The sequence below is a fragment of the Nipponia nippon genome, unplaced genomic scaffold (genome assembly GCF_047370975.1).
Source record: "Nipponia nippon isolate SJK-2023a ecotype South Korea unplaced genomic scaffold, ASM4737097v1 scaffold_6, whole genome shotgun sequence".
Classification (NCBI taxonomy): Eukaryota; Metazoa; Chordata; class Aves; order Pelecaniformes; family Threskiornithidae; genus Nipponia; species Nipponia nippon.
This window is the reverse complement of record NW_028262380.1, coordinates 69529489-69550539: the sequence shown is the minus strand read 5'-3', so window position 1 is coordinate 69550539 and position 21051 is coordinate 69529489. Positions and strand designations below refer to the sequence as shown.

General features: G+C 37.1%; 2 protein-coding genes across 8 annotated transcripts in view; one reads left to right on the top strand and one right to left on the bottom strand.

Moving 5' to 3' along the window:
• Positions 1-1675, bottom strand: part of LOC148051545 (uncharacterized) — a 68412-nt gene extending 66737 nt beyond the window's left edge. For all 4 annotated transcript variants that reach the window (XR_015699692.1, XR_015699691.1, XM_087736625.1 and 1 more), the window contains exon 1: positions 36-1675. The gene's annotated coding sequence lies outside the window, so the exon portion shown is untranslated. The remainder of the gene's footprint in view (positions 1-35) is intronic.
• IL15 (interleukin 15) overlaps positions 1-21051 on the top strand; it is a 43948-nt gene that overhangs the window by 11450 nt on the left and 11447 nt on the right. The gene's annotated exons all lie outside the window — the stretch shown is intronic.

The following is a 21051-nucleotide window of genomic DNA, read 5'->3' as shown; positions in this document are numbered from 1 at the left end:
ACAGGCTCATAAATAATTACTTATCCTTAGTGTACCGAAGGGTGCTTCTGCATGCACTGAACGAGCTCCTGTCCAGTGCTAGCCTGTGGGCTGTGTGACGCTCTTAAGTGGTGTTGTAGAAGGTCGTTGTTAAGGAGGTTGCTGAATAAGAGTTTATTCCTGACATTAATGTTTAACAGAAACAGTTACATTAACATAAAAATGAGAACAAAGTAAATAAAGGGGGGAGATGTACATTTCACCCAGTGTCTTGCTCCACTGATTCTAACAGTCACTAGTACAAGCAGAATTTTTCGTTCTCTTAAAAGTTTCTACAATAGTTTACCACATGATTTGAAACTACAAGTTTAGATTAAATTACACGTTAGCTGATTCATTATTCCTAATGTAAGGTTCTTCAGCTGAATTTGAAAGTTCAAAGGCTGTGATTAGAGGATTCCCTCCCTCACTTAAATCAGGGGACCTGAGGAAGATTTAATATTTTTAAATTTTCTACATCTTTCAGAGAAAAGGAGGTGGTTTAGTCATTTCAATAAAATGTGTTGTCAGGTATGTTTGCAGAGTTACACATGCATTTACTTTATCTTCATACTTTCTTTGCATTCTAATTATACCAAAATTTACTTTTTAAAAGATCACTGAAATGCCACCAGTACATATAATTCATTCACTCACTCACAAAAATGAACTAAATCAGCCCTGATCTTAGCTGTTAATTTGTTCTCTTTTCTCTGAAAGGTGTTATAATGCCTGTTCCTTACTCAGTTGAGTCAATGAAACTCTGTGCCAGTTTAAAGTAAGTGTTAGGCCTATTTATCTACTGAAGGAATAAAACTCCCTGCACACAACCCTTGACTTCTGGTGTTCAGGATACGCAGTTCTGTGAAGGACAACACAACGCCATTGCGAGTGCAGCGTTTTTGGTTTCCGCTATTCTCTCCTGTCTCCCTTTCCATCCTCAATACATTAAGCACTTTTTTTTAATTTTTTTTTTTTAACACAATCAGCTTTAGGTCTATAACTGGAACACATTTTCAGTGTTTTTATTAGCTAATTCATACTCATGTTTGAATGTAGTTTCATATGCAATATTTTGTTACACCTTTGTAATCATCTAGCCAGTTGTAAACTAGATTTATTCTACTGTACTGTAAGCCTACCAAGGTTGCTGGGCAAATGAAAGCCTCCAAAAAAGCTCCAGGCATACTCACTCCCCTTATTGCCCCTCAAAGTTATTTTTAAGACAAACACCAACCATATAACTCTTCAGTATAAGAGTTAAAATTTATCAAAGTCCTAAAAAGAAAGAAACTAGAGGTGAGCATGGAAATCAGGGTGCAACTTCAATGGGCATTTCTATGAATTACTGCATAACGAGTTTTTAATTACATCATCTTGGGAAGTAAGACAGGCTATAACAGGGTGGACATTGTCACGATGTGAGAAACTTCCAAGAAAAGCAAAAGCAATTCACGGGAGTGTTGCTCTAGTTCCTTTCTGGAAAAGTTGCCTGTTGGAGCCATGCTTCTAAGTTACAGCTTTCCTTCAGTATGTGGGTAGGCTGCAGACTTGCCTTGTTCTGTCCTTGCTCCAACATCTCCAGTCCTTCAGCCAACTCAACAGCCTAAGCCTGAATCAGGCCTTTTTTGCAAAGATGAATGAAGATGTGTTCTCTCTCCAAGCTTTCCAGATGGTGGCGGGAACAAAGGGGAAAACCATGGAACAGACATTCCAAACCTGATGAAAAATCCAACTTTCATCATTGTTGCCAAGGAGAAATGGATGTAATATTAATATATTCTGTTCCCTAGTTCCTGAGTGAGGATAACAAGCAAAGTCTCTTCCACAGAGAGGACCATTTTCCATTTCAGAACAACAGACAAATCTCTATACAAAGATTAATATGCCTTTTCTTACTTGCTTTGCTCACCATCCATGCCTGTAGAGTAAGATCAATTCAATTATCGTATCCTGAAGAAGGATCAGAAAACAGAAAGAAGAGAGAAGCCTCTAGGAAAAAAGGGAGACGCATAGAAAATTGTCAGAAGACAGTACTGAAAAACACAGGAATGTCCAGAAACAGCTGCTGGAGTAACTGCAGAAATGGTTGGTCCTGCTGCAGAATATTCCAATTAAAACTCCAGTCCAGAAAAGCCCTACAGCCTAAAATTAGTGACATGCTGAGAACAACCGTGCGCTTCTCCCCCACTTGGGCTGCATGATGATGAATCACTCAACCCTGCCTCTTTTTCTGCTACTTGCCTTTCTGCACATACGTCAAGGACAGCAGACAGAAATACTATGTTTATCGTAGCATAGACTAACTCAAACCTATGGCCTTAGTACTTGCAGGCATGCCTACTACATCTGCATTGTTACATTCAGTGAAGTTTGAAATATTTATTCTTATAGACTGAACTTCATGGTGTAAGGTTTGCATTGTTTGTGTTTGGTTATTTTTTTTTTTTCTGGTAAAAAACATGTATATTTGACAAAGGCTTAATGCAGCATCATAATGTGTTTTTTAAAGGAACAGCTGCATAAAACCCTTCAACTTCTAGCTTCCTTGCAGACTACCTTGGTGCTGTGCTCAGCTGGCAGGAGGGATTAAATTGCATGAACAACAGAAGTCTCAGCAGTTCTGCTTCCCAACCACTGCGGAAGTGCCCCCTCCCTTGTTTTTGCTGGTATTGTGTCAAATCGGGAAAGTTTTTCAGGCACTTGAGACAGACACTGTCTGTATGTTACTAATTAGCCTCATCATTAACCATTGCAAACTCCTTTTCTACCTCCCAGCAGAAAACTTCTTGGTCATTCTACAACTTCTTGAGATCCTCCCTCCTATCCATTTTGTCTGGTGATTGGATCAGGGGCAGGGTAATGGGGTGTGGTAAATGCCTGAGCCTTGGAATATCATGCAGATGGACTGCGAAACCTGAAGAGCTGTGCAGACAGGAGTCCTAATGATCTTCATGTATCTCAGCAATCCAAACTGTGCAAATCCATCTGTCATCCATGCATTGCAAAATTTTATTAGCCAAGATTTCAGTATCCACTTAACTGATGTAATCTACTTACCTACAGCCTTGGTGTTTGATCTGTCCTCATCAAAGTGGTGAGCTAGGGGTTAGCAGTAAACTATGCCCTGAGGTGGAATTATCTTCTTGGTATACTGTTTTAACTTCTAGATTGTCTCTGAGTGCATTTTTATGATAATAAGCTTCATTTCCAGTCAATGTAGCCATTTCATATCACTATCCAGCACAGCCTTGTTATGAATCATCATTTTTTCCCAACATTTACTGGTAGTTTCCTGAGCCAAGAAATCCTGAATGAAGTTGCTCCAGGACAAGTTTATTCACAGTTTTTTTGCAGGAGGAAAGAGAGGAAAATGTCAGTATGGCAACTTAACTTTCAAATGAAAGCAGCTTCAAGTAGAAGTGTATTAGCACTCCTTTTTTTGAAGAAAACAAAGCTCCCTCCCTAAATACAATCTGGAAGTTTCACTTCAGCTCAAGACAGGTGATTCATGAAGTCCTTCTGGAGAGAACATGGGATTTTGCTGGATGGACTACAATCACAAAACCCCAGTGGTTTCTAACAGATATCCCGCAGGGGAGTGGGGTGGGAGGTGGAGGGGGGAGGAAAAGACCTCACAGTGCCATTTGTATGTGCTGATTTAAAGAAAAACAGCTATGGAAATAACAGTTATTTCAAATGAATTCTGTTAGTTATAAAAAAAAATAAATACCGATATATATTAAAAAGACATTTGCCACATAGATATTAACAGTCAGTTCTCGTCTATGCTATTAGACGATTTCCAGCTAAACTCATGAAGCACAGGCTGTTATGGAAGTAATTGTTTCTACTGCAACATAACACAATGCACCAGACCATTTATGTCTCGTGATACTCTTTGCAAAAGTAAAATTGGTAGCCTTTATGTCTTGACTAAATTCTTATGTGGGTAAGTATTTTCCCTCTCTCTTGAATCCCAAGTATGTGTTTCTTCATGTCTCCGAGTCACACCTTCATGCAAACTTTTCAGCAAAGACTGAGAACCTTGATTTGTATGCTTTGTATACTTTTGTGTCCTTAATTGCTCTGAAATTTTGCTTATTCAACCAGTTGTTTGTGTTCCCCAGAAAAAGCTAGCTAAAATAAATAGTGAGATGACTCCTGTGACTTCCAATTTCCTACAGACCCTATCTGGATAACTACATGATTTTACTTTTAAAAAAATTTTTTTATTAACATGTCCAGACAAACACAATATTATTTAATGGACTACATCTTTGAGCTTGCAGTTATGCTCATTTTGTTTCATACAAAAGAGATGTTTCTCACCTCATTATCCTGTTCCACATAGTTAGAGAATTGCCCCATTGTCCTGCTGTCTTGCTTCTACTCAGAATTCAGAATGCTGAAAGGCTGTGACATAATTTGGCTGATCTTAGACTTCCCCAGCATATTTTGGTGGATTTAGTCCTTCCAAGATAGAACTCTCTATGCTACTAAAGAGGTCTGATTTTAAAGTTCACTGTAATAAATAATGTGAACTTCATTTTGCATCATGACACTAATGCAAAGGAGAGATGACCAAATAATATGTCAAAATTAAGATCCTGAGTCATATTAATCATCCACAATACTTCTTACCTCATCCGCTGTTGATTTGCAGATAAATTTGTCAACGTAATTTGAAAGGTATGCTATGGCATTTTAGACTTAAGTAATTTCTTCCTGTCTTTATTTGCCTTACGGCAGAACGTGCCTTTCACTTCACTTAATATCATTACTTACTTAATTAGAAATAATTTGTGCTTCCCCTTCCCAGCTACCATTCTTTTTTCAAATATGAAGATCTGGGATGTGAGTTTTTTTCTGTTGTAGATATCCCATGACTCTCTTTCTCAGCTTTCAATATTATGTCCCCTCAGAATAGTCAACAGATGATCCCACCACACAGGATAGCCTGTTTGTCAGCCTCAAATCCTATCTCTCATATCAGCAAATACTACATTATCTTCCTCACATTTAGTGAACCCCAACAGATGGTTTTTTCCTCTGCTCTGCTCTTCAAATCCCACCTGGGAGCTTCAAGTGAAGTAACCAACAGGGTCTGGAAATTATAGATGTCTGCAGCAATGGCAGACAAAGAAAGAAGCAGGAGAAAAGAGTACATTCTCTGGGTTGTAAAAGTTTGGCCATTTTATCTACCAGTCTTTAACAGAAAAAAAATCCTCAAAGTGCCAAATAAATTAGGACTAAATTTTTGTTTAGTCAGCAGAAAACAATTGATTCAGGAAGCAGCAAGGTCAGGCACGATCCAAATTCAGTGGTATCTTTTACTTACCCATTCTGCCCAGCAGCTACCCTTTCAGAGGTTTTTATGAATATGCTGGCAACAGGCAATGGTTAGACATCCTTGAAATTTTTTCATCTTCTTTTTCATATCCTTTTCCATTTTAAGAAGCAAGAGTCCACATGCTGTTACTACAAGAGATTAAGATGTGATATGTAGTTGTCATATGTGTTATGAGACAAACAGCTGCCTAAGAACGTTGAAAAATCTTCTTTAGAAGCATTAGGTGCTAGGCAAAGCTCTATTAAAAAAAAAAAAAAAAAAGAGATTGGCATTTGTTTTTTTCCTTGGAACTAGGAATTGGAATCCCAGAAGCCTCTTCTAGCCTGCAGCATTAGTACTATGATACTGCATAATAAACCAACGCAGTGTCTCAAGACCACTGAAACCTGGCCTAGGTGTCACTGAGATTTTAACTGCAAAGTGTTTGGTTTAGTAGCCAGTCTCTCAAGAACAATTCCACTGTGTGAGCCCAGAGGAGAAACTAATGTAATTTCTAAGGAGCAGGATGCTTGTTCACCTGAAAATCCCCACTGGCATTCAGGAGAATTCAGTTCATTTTCTGAAATCTCCACAAATCCTATGCATGACCAGGGGCCATTAAAGCAGTATCTCAGTTCTCCAGCAATAAAAATGACATAACACTTCCCTCCATTTTGCATTTTGTCTCACTTGTTGAGGTGTTCTGTAATCTCTCTTGGAAAACATTAACCTTAATTACAAGTTTACATAGTTTAGAGTATAGCACGCTAGGTGCCATTTCAGTGGATGTTTTCAGTTGCTACCATTAGACAAAAAGTAGTATAGCATTAACATAAAGTATGAGTACTCAAAAAAATTTCAGTCTTTCAAAAATGCAGGTGATATCTCCACTTTTTTTTCCTAAAAAATGAGTTCAAACAGAGGCAAATACAATCAGTTTGTTTCAGTGAAGCTATTATCTTTTTCTGAGAGTAATCACGCTGATATTCAAGTAACTAAGTGGCATATAAAATTATTTAAATTAATTCCTATTATTCACTCCACTTTAAAAAAGACAAAAATCAGACACATAGAGTTGGCTGTGTATTAGTGAAATTTTGTTAGTGAAATTTTAACCACAATTTGGAAATGACTCAATAAGTATCCTTTAACTGAGCTTATCCTCTGACTGAATGTTAATCAGTATCCTCTGCAATTGTAAAACAAAAGGAATATGAATATGCTATGAACTGAGAAATTCACACCGTTAGGAGATAATTACAATTAAAGTAAACAAACACAGCTTTGGGAAAACTGCTGAAGCTTCCTGGTATTTTTTTCCATTGATTTTGATCTCCTGTGCTTGGCTTTGCTCACTTCTGCTTAGCTCCTGCAGACCCATGGAGGACAATTAGAAGTGGGTAGGAAATTTAGAAAAATGTACATCTGCCACATCACATCAGGGATGGTTAGGAGGAATGGGCAAATTCTTTTTTTCCAAAAATCTTCAAAACCATTCATCTGCTACTGAGATTCTGATATACAGTATGCCGCTATCAGGTCAGACTATGACTACTGAAGAAAATTTATACCAGACCCAAAACATTGCTAGAAAACATCTAAATATATCTCACAGCGCTATAAAAACTGCAAAGCTTTAGGTTATTGAAGGGATGCATTAAAGCTATTCTACTTTGATTGGTGCATGAATCAAAGTGCTTGGTTCTATTTCTGCCAAATTACATAGTTAAAATGTTATTGCATTCACCCTTTCTAAAAACAGAATTCAAATATACAAGAGTTAACAATACCATATGGAAGGAGTCTATTTCAGAGTAAAGAGACACGTACCTTTATGAAGGCACTGCGTAGGTTAACTCTGAGATTAAAACAAAAGACTTCAGTGAGTCAGCCCAGCATTAATTTTCTGTAAAAGCTGAAACAAAAGCTTATCACAGAACACACCGTTATTTAATTTGCATGGTAAAACTTGAAGAAAATACAGTGAAGATATTAAATTTGGCCTGATTTTGGAAGACATTTTCATTGACAACTTTATCTCAGGAGTACCCCACCCTTTCACAAAGGCTGGAATTTTTCAATGTAAAGTTTTTCAGGATGCGATGAAACATTTGGGGTCTAGTACTCCTGAATGACGAGACAGACGTGACAAGTCTCTGCCCTTGCAATCCTGATCTATGAGGGCGACTGGCTTATTCCTCTAGCCAGAAACACAGTGTATGCATATGTGTTGGAGGAAGAGTGATGTGCAAGCTGGGGCTGACAAAGACTGGAGGGAGAAAGAGAATTGAGGACTATTCTCAATAGTGAGCTCTGTATAACAAGATGCCTTGGAGCTCAGCTGTGGGACAAGGCACATTGGAGAGGAGGAATTTGTTATTTTTGAAGGAAAACATATGTCAAGTTGCTGTATTTACATGATTTTTGCCTCCATTTCAAGTGGAGGATTCCTGAAACATCTGTGTTGTCTCTGTAAGTTATTATGATATCATTTAGTATAGAATACTTCTGATTACTAGCTTGAGGATCAAGGGGACCTTCTAGAGGTTTTGTTCAGCACCATGACTTCAGAAAATAGCACCAGGAGCTAGAAGGTGATCTGCATAGGCTGAACCTACCCTGTGTGCTGGTGCGAATGTGATTTCTACCACATCTATTCTGTAACTGAATGGACGCCTAGCTTGATTAGTCAAAAATGTTTTGGGAATATAAAATAGTTGGGTCATCACTACAGACATTGATTTTATACGCATTCATCAGCTGATGCCATCATTTCTCCCTGCAGGAGCCAGTAGTTTAAAATCAATTCATTTGCTTTCATTTCCTTACCAGGTAGAAGCAAGGAGCTGGGAGCTAGAGAGAATATCCGGAAACCCTAGTGAAGAGCTATGATGCACTGGCTCTGAATTCCCCGTGGGCATAAACCCAGTAGAAAATTCTGTTATGGGTATCTGCTGTTACCATTTGCATTCTCTCCAGCTGATCAGAACACAAACTGTAGCTCTCCTTTCTGGTATACAAATTTATCTTGAGCTTTGAGAAAATAATCTGCAGCAGTTGGATACGTATAATCCAGGGAGCTTTACTGGCTTTCCTACTCTCTCTCTTCTAGTATTCCATACTCAAACACATGCAACTGTGCATTGTACTCAAAAAACCCTATGCTAATATTTATTGTCTTGGTTAGGGGTTATCTAACAGTACTGGAACATATTATAAATGTATGGTGATACAATAGAAACATCTAGAACATGTACACTACTGATACATTCACTCTGCAGGTACCTATGAGACTTTTTTCCCAAGGAAATCTTTATGGAACTATTCTCACGTACTACTTTTGAAACAATTCCTTCTTTTCTTCTTTTTTCTGTCGTCTTTTTTTTTTTTTTTTAAGGACAAAACACCTACTCATCTCCTGCCCTCATGTAACTGAAAATATCTCTCAGATTCATAAGATTTTATGGATGCCTGTAGATTATTTTGCATAATTTAAATGACATATGAATATTTCAGGTCTCATTTTAAACTGTGTGTGATTTCAAGATACATGGGTCACAGCGAGGACAATGTAGTTGTCTAGCAGTTTTCATCCAGCTAAAGATGAATGACTTGAAATAATGCAAATTTATGTGCTGTGCATATGTGACAATTTTTAACAAGAAACTAATAGATAATTTGACTACCACTCTGAGTAAGATACAGCGTTGAAAGTGAACTGATGTACAAATGTCGAGGAGGCCAACTAAGCTCTCTATTACACTTAGTAAAAGTGACTTTTCAACAATAAGGTGATCCAACAAGATGGAGGGCTAGTAGTGATACCCTCTGCTTTCTAGGATCTGAAGGTTTTTGCCAGTACCTGTCCTAACAGCTCAGTGCTCATACCATATTGAAAGTATGGTAGCATTCAAGGACTGGGACAGACTGATTTATCTCAAAGCAATTTAAGACACCTGTTTTGTCCTGACTTAAATATCAGCAAACAAAACCCCCTTCATTTAAATAATGGATCTTAATTTTGATTTCTGTTTATACTTCAATTATTTTCTAAAGAAAGGCTCATTTTCTCTAGTTCACATAACCACTAAAAATTTTTGCGAGTAAAAGAAACCTCTCCTTTAAATGTACTACTTAGTGTTTCTAATCAGAAAAAACCATAACGTGCCATATTTCTTAAGCAATTTTGTAAGTTATACACTCAGATTCTTGACTGTTACAATGTTTTTATCCTATAAGATGGTGAATGATGACTTTTTTGCTTGCTAGTTTGTTTTGTAATTTGCTTACAACCTTTGTCAGTCTCTATTCCAAAGAAATGGGAATGGAAGTAACATGCTCAAAGAATATTTGAATCTTGTCTTGTATGAGTTAAGTATAAATAGCTAAATTATTTCTGATACAGAAGAAAAAAGGAGCATTCTCAAAGTAATTGGTTATTCTTTTTGCTCAGTATCCCTCAGGTTTTCTGAAAGTCAGGGAAGCACCTTTGGAAAAAATATGCTAGGCATTTCAGTAGTATAAATGCCTCACTGTTACTGAAACCAATAAAATAAAGTGATATTTATCATATTATCATCCCTTCAGCTGACCACAAGCTTGGGTCTATGGGTCTATCCTTGAAGAATTCTATACGTGCCTGCCTTGGTACCAAAAGTAATCTTGAAAGTATGGTGCGTTGTCCCAGGTATTTAGGATCAGTAAATGATAGCCCTTCCATGCATTATTTTTATTTATAGTTTGCAACTAAGAGAGAAGAAAGTTTGTTTTCTCTTTTTAAACTAGGTTGCTCAGTTTTGAATTAGCTGTTTCAAATGATGAACATGTTCTCACCGTGCCTGGTGAACTGAAACAAAAATAAATAGGTTGAAACCACAAAGACATGAAGTACTTGTTTTTGGGAAAAGGGTAAATACCAGAATTTGTTCCATTGTAATGTCTGAAGATAATATGTGTGTTTACTCAAGGTAGTGACATTGTAGCTTTTAGAAAACTCAAGCTGACCTAAAAAATGAAAGATATGTTCCCTTAGGTTATACATGCTTGTAAAAGGAGTACTCTTCAGAAAAATACATTATGAAGAGGCCTCATTAATGTAACATTTTGCATTTTTAAATTACTAACCATCATATTTTAAGTTTAGAACTTAACATTGCCTGTCAAAATTTGAAATGTAAGCTGAAAAAAATATTTACGTAGAAGAAACTGCTACATAAAGTTCTAAAAAAATCCACTAAAAAGCCAATATTTATCTATGCTGATAAACAGCAGGGGAAAAAAGCTAGAGAAGTTATAAACTTGAAAACACTAGCCCCAAATCTGACAAGCATTATCTGCATTCTCCTTTGCTGGAGACTGGAGGATATATCAGGGAGGTATCAGTATACTCTTCCCTTGGCATTCACAATTGGCTGCGGTTGGAGACATCAGGCCTAGAGGACTTTTGCTTACAGTCAGCTCTGCTATTCCTACATTTGATGTGCTTCTCTACAGCATATCAGGGACACGTACCTAATTTTTAACCTGTAAGGACTATAACCCTTTCTCATCTGCCTATTACAACTTAACCATAAGGTACATACTACCTGGAGACCAGCAGGGGCTAATGAAGAGTCATTATGTGTGACGTACTTCTTACAACAGGATTTTCTGCAGGCCTTTGAGTGTAAAGAAGCTTTAATGTAAAACAGGTTTTCAACAAGATGACTCAGCAGTCTGTTTTGAAAACTGGACTAATTTTTTTTTTTTTAATTGACTGATGTTGATCTGAAGATGTGCACTTCCCAATTTGTAAGCATTTTTCTGGCAGGCTGCATTATCTCCCAAAATGTTTCTTTTACTTAGCAGACTAATCATAATTCTGTAAATAATATATATACACATATATATTCATTTAACAGAATTGATTGACTTTTTGCAATGTGGTCATGGGTTAAACATACAATGTGTATTTCATTTCTTACAGTTTCTCTTGCATCTTATATGAGCATATTGGAAACATTTATTATCACTTAATTACTGTCAACACAGTGAGTTGCTTTGGGCTTAACTTCTTGTATGTTAAATCAATGGCGTAAGCAATCCCGGAGTGCAGACCTGTAATTTTATCCAAGAGTTTACTCCTTTTCAATAATATTGTTCCACACGGCTTTATAATATAAAGGCACCCAGGGATTTATTTGTGCTTTGCAGTATTGCCAATTATTTTATATACAAATGCTTTTAACATCCCTGTGAAATACTTTTTTCAGTCTTTTAAAAAACACTTGTGTTTAAATGAATGTACTCACTAGTAGACTCATCTTACCCTGTTGCAAAGAAAATTTGAAGTTTTCTGGATGAGTGCTGTGCTGCACTGTTAAGAACTATGACTACCATTTATTCTTTTTTAAGAGCTATGATACAGAAGCCAGCTTAATATAATTTAGTATTGCATCAGCTCTCATTAGTTTGCACACAGACAACCTCTTCCATTCCTCTATACATTCTGGGTTTGGCTGCTAAGAAATGAAGGAAAACCATCACCCATACAAACTGAAGAAACCTCAAATAATGACAACTACTGTATTGCAGTCACCACTTGCATGCATATAGAAAAAGTGGTTCAGTGTGCAATCTCATAATTTGTTACATTCCACAAAAATACATTCAAAATTTACATGAAAGGGGAGGCTTCTGTAGCACACACTAGAGCTTTTCCAATAATTACTTTTCCTGTATCCTAAGGCAAGAAACTAAGGACGATTGCTCAGTTGCTGTAAGGCCTACTGCATTGTTATTTATAAGTGATTTAGAGTAATATAAAGCAGAAATAATTTCCTTTCCAAATTTGTTTGACTTTCCTATGCAGAAATATTAAACAAATCTATAGTAGAGATATTTTGTTCTTCTTTCTTTGAATCCTGATACTATTTTTTTCTGCCTATTGATCTGTTTACAATATTTCTTTTGGAAGTTTGTGTGCTGCTTTCCTCAGTTTATCAATAAATCTGTTTTTCCGATGTTAAGGTTTTGGTCAAATTCTCAACAACTCTGGAAATGGAAATAACTTCCTTGGTTTCAGTAAACTATGGCAATTGACAGACATTAGGATTTCATTCTGCTTTTTAAAGAAGAATAAAAGCACAAGAAAAAGTACAATACCTCAAACTATATCCTGCCCGTTTACTTCAGGATCCAGTAAATTCCAGTAAAAGTATCGCTGTAAGAGAGGGCCATAGATTATAATTTTTCTTTTTTAGAAAAGCTCTAAAAATACTGTCTTACTTTACCATTTTTGAGAACTGCATTTGCTATTTTTAGTCTTCTATTACAAGTGTGTTACAGACCTCTATTAGCATATGATATTATTCAGTCTCTGAGCTGAGTATTTTGCTAAGACTGAGGTATTATTTGTCCAGCAGTTGCTCCTGTGATAACTATTTTATGGTCTCAGGATTTCCAACTTTTATGCATCAGTGTGCATAACCGCACGACAGTTTTATGCATGACATCCTTTATATTTTTTACTACATAAGTTTCTCTGTTTGGCTCTGTTGTAGATGTTAACATCCTACCCCTAAATGCATGAAAATTTTATCCCTAATTGTATTTTCATTCCCTGTTGGATATTTGTTGCTGTGGCATAAAAATATCACAAATAATATTTACAGGGAATGCCTAACGGCATATATAGGTCAGGACACATTTTGCTAAACAAACTTCAGTGCTGACTAGTTCTGGCTCTTTTTTTGTGTTTTATTAATGTCCGTTACATTTTGAATCTCCTGTGATTCAACTGCTTACTAATGTGGGAGAGTATACTCTGAAAGCCCTCTTCACTAATTATTGCATATTGCATCCTAAGGGGGGTCGTTTGGGGATAAATGGTCAAAGATAACCATCTGTGCCCTACAAATGAGTTGTTTGCTGTGTACTTCCTCTTTACTTTACTGACTATGCCTTTAACTCATTAATTTTGTCACTACAAAAACTTGGGGCTTCTCTGTTTATCAATCCCTGTTTGTCAAGCAAACAAAATTAAGCTGATCTTTCATAATTTAATAAGTAATTGATACCTTGAAAAGACTGACATTACATGGAAGGACGTAAAAAGAAAGCTGCATGTATTAGCTTTCTTGTCTGGCTGGATTTTGCCAGCTGGCAAAAACTGCTTAAGAGAGACCCTGAATTGACAGGCAAGGGATAATTCTAACCTATGAAGTAAACAACATGTTTAATGTCCTGGTCTCTCAATCACGTAAATAGGTACCTGGCACCCCTATTTCAAGCAGATCTATTAATGGAAGAGGCCTGTGGTCATGGAGTATGAATTGTTCTGACACTGTGACTGAAAAATTAGTGAAAGCAGATGGACTAAAAAGAAAGCTCTTAATTTATAATATTCATACTTATATTCAACTAGTAATATTTATCCCTAAATACTGTAGCACTTCTGTTGGGTTTCACTGCTACTGTGACTGTAAGGTTCTTTGGAAAGGTATAAAATCATTCTTTGCACCAAGGACAAACTTACTCTCAGGCCTATAGCCAAGTATAGGACACATCTTCATAAGGCAATGGTATGAGCCCCAGGCCTCAAGCATGTTTTGCAAAAAAAAGGTCAAAGGAAATATTTAACTTCTTACATTTCAAATTCTGATGTTTAAGGTATTGAGTGGCATAGCAATGGCTCTGTGACCTTTTGGCAAAATTTTCAAACAGGCATTGCAAACTTTACTCTCTGGCTTAAATGCCAGTTAGCAAGAGCACGTAGGAGAAGGAAGTCCTACTGGATGACTGTCAAAAGCAAATCAACAAGTTTTTAAGCAAACCAAGAACACATAAATGCATAAGTGACTAAACTGAAAGAGCTTCCTGCCATGCTGATTACTGAGAATACTCTTTTGAAGGTCAACACTACTCGCACACAAGCAGAATAAGCTAGGTAGAATAGTACTCCACAGGAGAGTCACCACTGTACAATAAAAACCAGGAAAGCTGTAGTTCTTGGGGGGAGGAGGGTGAAAGGGAAGTAATCAAACAGGAATAACACTTAAAGAATGCCCAATTTTAAAATGGCAGCTGCAAAAACGCTTTAACCTGCCTAAGTCTAGCTAAATACAAAATTTCTGAGAAAGCACTTTAGCTTTGTGGAATAAAGGCTTGAAGACATAACAATCTAAAGCATGTTTTGGCTCTCATCCAGACAAGCATTCAAGCGTGCGATTCAGTTTAACACAGTAATTCCACTGACTTCCTTTCTGGATCAGTAAGTCCAAGCTAGACAGAAACATGGAAAGCTTGTTCTTTGCCTTCAAGCCTTGAGGAGGAGAGCTGCTGGTAACACCTGGTGGAGCTTGAGGGCTGACTTCCCAGGCTTCTATGCAAAGACGGGTAGGAAGGGAGAAGAGGAACTAAAATGGCTGTGGAATCATAATGGATTCGGGCACCATGATAGCAAAGAAGCAACTTTTTAGTGGTTGCTGCATCAATTGGTGTTCAGAAAAGAACTTACCAGAGCCGTAAAATATGTTTCTTCGATAGATGGGAATAGTCTGCAGAAATTGGGAAAGGATTTAAGGCCCTGGTACTAGATCTGATCATAGAAAAATATTACTTTCTGTCAATATTGGTAACACACAAATGAGATTACTCTCAAGGTGTGTTTAGAGGGCTGCACCTATAGGTAGCATCTGTTACAGAGTTTCTTACTGTCTCGGAGTACATTAATGTGGTTCTGTTTTTATCTCTGAATTCTATCCCATCAGAATACATTCTGACACTAATTCATATTCAGGGTTTTTGTTTGTTTGTTTGCTTCCCTTTGGTTGTTCCCTTTGAACTCCCTAGAGGAACTTAGGAATGAAAGAGCAGAGAGATCCTTCAATGAGTCTGCTCCTTTGACCTGCACTTACTCCCTAACAACAATGCATTTCCAGCATTTACTCCATAACAAGGCACTAAGAACATGTCTTTCCTCTAAAACTTACTCGTGATCCATGAAAATTTGATTTAAAGATTACTTATTTAAGGGCTCAATACTGAAACATCTATCTAGTTCAGAAGTATTGCTTTCTTTATGGGCTCCATTTGTTTTTTAGTCACTTCCATTAGTTCATGAAATCTTTACTCTCCACAGCCTCTCTCCTGAAAAAAAAATATTTTTAAAAAAAAAAACAAAACCTTTTTTACAAGACTAGGATACAAATTGGAAAAACATCTGATTTCCTTCCCAATCTTATAGATTCTGACATTAAAAATACTCTCTATGCTTCTGAGCATAGAGAAGTGTGTGTGCTTCTGAGCATAGAGAAGGAGCTCAAATATTATGCACAACAGACAACCTTAAATAGATGCAGGACTCTAGTTGTGCAGATACTTCATGATTGGTCCTCTTGAAAGGGATTGCCCTGGCACAAGAGGTCAGAACAATTAATTAGTGGAGCCAACAGAGAACAGCAGAACAAGACCCATAGGATGAGATTTTTGCTGAGCAAGGAGGCAGAGTTCTCTAATGGAGCCTGTAATTATTGCAGCAAAAGAGACACTGAAGGAGAAGAATTGCAGAAACAATACAAATGAACAGGTGTAGAACTCAGGTCTGCATGATGTAGACCTCAGTTCTGCACGATGTAGACAGTACTTGAATACGGATCTGAAAAAAACACTTTATGGCTGAGATGTTGCTCAACAAAATGTCCAAGGACTAGAGAGAGCTGGAAGTGACGGTACAATTTTAGAGGGAAATTTGCAGCAGTAACAGAGAAAAGAAGAGAGTATTTACAGCCCTTTGTTGCACAAGAAGTAAAAGAGAAAGAGTTGAGGACACACATCTGCAGAACAGGGCAGAAGTAGGGACTGACTAAAATAGGATAAGTAATGTGCAACAAGAGGGATATTGCGCTAGAGAATGAAGATGAGAAATGGGCAGAAACAAAACATTACGTGGCAACAAATAGGGGAAGAGCAACACGTCATACACACAAAAAAGAGGGGGAAACCAAGAAGACAAGGATGAACAAAAATGGAATACAGGGTGCCACAAGAGAGACCAGTCTGAGGAGGATGATTTGCTTACAGCAGTAAGGAATGGAAGGACTAGTGACGCCTATCAGCACCATTGAGACTAGCCAGAAAACCCAGAGGCAAAAGAAGAAAGGACTGATCAAGAAAAAAGCTGTCTGTGCTAGAGGTCAAGAAGTTAGGGATAAATTAAGAATAATCAAAAATTAAGCAGGTTACACTGTTTTTTTTTGGGGGGGAGGGTTTTTTTGCAAATAGTGAAAGATTCTTCAGACATTCCAGGATTCTTAAAGAAATGGACTTAAAGTTCTGACAGGGGAACATATTATTGAAGGATGAGCCATCAGTGTGATCCAGTCATGAAGAAAACACGGGCACTAGCCATTTTCCTATTTCCCATGGAAGGTGAAAATATTAGCACCAGTTTCTAAATCCTTCGTGAGATCTCAGTACGTTGTATGCTTCTGGTCACTTGTTTTCAAGAAAAATGAAGCAGATGAGGACTGCTAGGAAGATCATGGAAATGGAGGCAAATGTCTTCAAGAGATTGCATTGTATAATTTTAGTGGGTTGACCCTGGCTGGCAGCTAAGCTGCCACCCAGTTGGTTGCTCACTCCCCGCCCCAGCCAGACAGCAGAGAGAACTGGAAGGGTAAAAGTGAGAAAAACTCAAAGATTGAGATAAAGACAGTTTAATAAGAAAAAAAGAAAAAAAAAAAAAAGTAATGCAAAAGCAAACACTCACCACCTCCCACCAGCAGACCAATGCCCAGCCAGTCTCTGAGCAATGGCTAACTTTGAAAAACTCCCCTGTTCCTTTTAATGCTGAGTATGATGTTATATGGTATGATGTATCTCTCTGCTGAGTTTGGGTCAGCTGTCCTGGCCATGTTGTCTCTTGTGCACCCCCAGCCTACTTGGTGAGGGTGGTAGGGGAGAGCAGAGTGAGAAAAAGAGAAGGCCTTGCAAGCACTGTTCAGCAATACCTAAAACATTGGTGAGCTACCAGCTACTATAAGAAAATTAACTCCATCCCCTCCAGACCTAGTACAATAGTCTAGGAAAATGGAGGCTGAGAGAAGACTGCTGTCTACTTACTTGTCAAAGAGGGGTCCCAATGAAGGAAAGAGCTGTTTTAGACCGAAGAACAGTATTGAAAGCATATGCACACATAAACAAGAAGTGGTCAAAGGCTTGCAGGCTCAGGTTCTAAATTCTCTAACTAAAAATAAAAATACAGTTCAAAATAAGCAATAAAAAATAGTGGACCTTTGCAGATAAAACCAACTTGCACAGGAACTAAACTTTCTTAGTTATAAATATCACATCTTGAGGATTCACTGAGAAATTTATAAGCAGATCTTAATAAAGAAATTTAGATATATGGTATATAGGCAAAGACATGTAATTTTAGCTTTCAGTACTTTCCTTCACATGTGACTTAACTATTGTAAAGAGCTATGAATATTTTCTTTTGACTTTTTGATTATAGTTTTTGTGACAGCCAAACCAGCAAAATCAGCAACTGTTTCTGCCTTGTTAAAGAAGTTTTGTCATTTGCTTATACGTTTGCTTCTTTAAAGAGAAAACGGTACTACTGTGGCTTAGATTTTACTCGGTGGTAACCACTTTTGAGGTGCTTCATTTTAACTTCCTTATAAGAAAACAACATTCCTTTTCCAAACAGGTTATTGTATAGTATATCATAACTCTCAATTGCATTCTGGAATAACATGCATTCACTTACAAAGGCTTTAATACCTAGAGTTGCAGGTTATCAGGACACAAGCTACAGATAACAATATTTGTGTATCTAAATATAAGCTACTCCCTTGTCCAAAGTTCAAGTTTCCATAAAACAAGAGAAAGTATCAGAGATGTAATGAAAACACAGAGGAAATGGTTAATGATTAAACAGAGTAAGAAATTAAAAACTGACACTAGCCAAGGATAATTTTAAATTACAACCATGTGTGTTCAAGGCAGGAGAATAATTTGTCAAAGCATGTAAGTGAGCTAACATTCCTTGTGTTCTTGAATAATAGTTTGGATGAAATAATTAAGAAATTCAAGTAGAAAATGGCCCTGAATTGCTGCAAGGAATGTGTTAGCTGATCTACTGGACATTAAGAACCTCGTTATCTATAAACAAATGGAATACCCTTCAGAGTATGCATGTAGTATATTTTTTATATATTTTACAATCAGTACAAGTTCTCTATTACTTCTAAAAACTAAGCTTGTATTTTAAATTAGCAATGATTATTTCATTACAGTAAAATAGTTACCTACTGTATTTAAGAAAATCAAAGATCAAGACAACTTCATTAATCATTAAGAACAGTGTTCCATTGTCACCACAGTGAAAAATTATTTAAAAAAGGAAACAAATGGCAAACTAATGATAACCCTGGCCCATTATTCATTAGTAATGGTAATGTATTATTTTCCTCACCTTGAACGCTTTGTTCTACAGCATAAATTTGACAATGCATTTGGACTGGAACTCCCTCTCAAATCAGTTTTTTAAGGCCCCATAATACTAATTACGAAACACAAAGCTGCTTATGGACCCAACATAAGTCTTTCATATTTTCATTTATAGCCACCTCATCTCGTTGATAAAAAACTGGCTTGTAAAATAATCAAAATTTTTACCTACTGTAAAATGTTTCTAACACATTTTAAATAATTTTGTTAAAACATGTTTTAAAAAACTTAAACATGGGATTAAAACATGTTTTCTTCAGCTGCATCCAACAAATCAGATTTTAAATTTCTTTGCATGTGCTTTGAGTTTCCCCATAAGGTTACTTTTGACCTTCAATTAAATTAAAAAAAAAAACAAACCAAGCCAGCAAAAAAAGAGGATATTTTTCAAGGATTGGCAAATCATAAGAACAGTTAGTATGCAGATTATAAAAAAAACAACCAACCAACCAAACAAAAACAACACCATGACAAATTTCAGATAAAACACTATTACCTGTGGAAATGTTACAGCCTTTCTGTCATACTATAGCAAAATGATTTAGCTCTTTTGACCATAACCAAGCAGTTAATATTTCTTTCCCGTTACAGTCTTCTACGTTTGGAAAATATTTATTATATTTATATATACTTAATATTTTGGTTTTAATAGTCATGTATTTTCAGTTTCCATTTGTTGTGGAAACAGCAACAGGTTGAGCCTTGTTTTTAGACACACTTTGGGTAACAGTAACACAGCATGTTCCATACTGAAATAGTTCAGAAGATGGATGAGATATTACTTCATCTGGCCTTACTTTAATTTAGATTATCTATTTATCATTCATTTACATAATTCTTATTTAACAGGTTTTGGACACACACAGGTAATAAAAGGGTCTAGCACTGCTTTCCATTATTGAGTGTGGTATTTATGTAGTGATTAGGTGTCCTGGTTTCACCTGGGATAGAGTTAATTTTCTTCCTAGTAGCTGGTATAGTGCTGTGTTTTGGATTTAGGATGAGAACGATGTTGATAACACGCTGATGGTTTAGTTGTGGCTAAGCAGTGCTTACACCAGTCCAGGACTTTTCAGCTTTCCCTGCCCTGCCCGGTGCACAAGAAGCTGGGAGGGGGCACAGCCAGGACAGCTGACCCAGACTGGCCAAAGGGCTCTGCCATCCCGTATGGTGTCATGCCCAGTATATGAACTGGGGGAGCTGGCCGGGGAGCAGCAATTGCTGCTCAAGGATGGGCTGGGCATCGGTTGGTGGGTGGTGAGCAATTGCATTGTGTATCACTTGTTTTGTATATTCTTTTATTGTTGTTGTTGTTATTATTACTATTTCCATTTCCTCTGCTGTCCTATTAAACCGTCTTTATCTCAACCCACAGGTTTTACTTTTTTTTCCGATTCTCTCCCCCATCCCACCGGGGGAGGGAGGGGAGGGTGAGTGAGTGGCTGTGTGGTGCTTAGTTGCCAGCTGGGGTTAAACCACATTAGGTTACTGTGCTATTTCGGCTACATCTTTGGATTTTGGAAACAAAATAATTGCAATGTATTTTAAACATGTTCTATTTAAAAGAATAACAAATATTTGTTACAAATACTCTTCAGAAGTGCCCTGTGACACACATAAGTATTACTCTCCTGGCTTTGCCAGTAGATGCTTTAATAACAGTTAGGTGGCGTTCAGCAAGTTAGCTGCAAACCTGACATGTATGGATCGACCTCCCATTTTCATAGTTTTACCACTGCACAGTGCTAGCTCTTGTTTTATTATGTTCTCTGGCCCATTCTTAAATATTCATTTACAAGTTAGTGCATAAATAAACTACTGCTAAAGAAACATCGTTTGAATCAGTGTAAAAGTGTTGCACATACGATAAGAGACAAAACCTTGGATCAAAAGCACTGTTGCAGATAATTAACCTAGCTCCGTGAAGGAACTGTATCAGCTTAAATCAAAGGACTTGTGACTTTGGAACAAAGGTTCCCAGGTTGCGCACAATGAAATGTTTGCTGATGGTCAATGCACAGCCCTCACCTCCTCCTTATTTACAGTTGCCAGACTCCACTGACAGCGTTCTTAAATGCATTACTTCCCACTCTTAGATGTACATACACTATGTAAAGAAGTATAAATATATACTGTATCTAAATACTATATTTAAGATCTATACACATAACTATAGCATTTGATGTATTCGATGCAGAGTTTCAAAT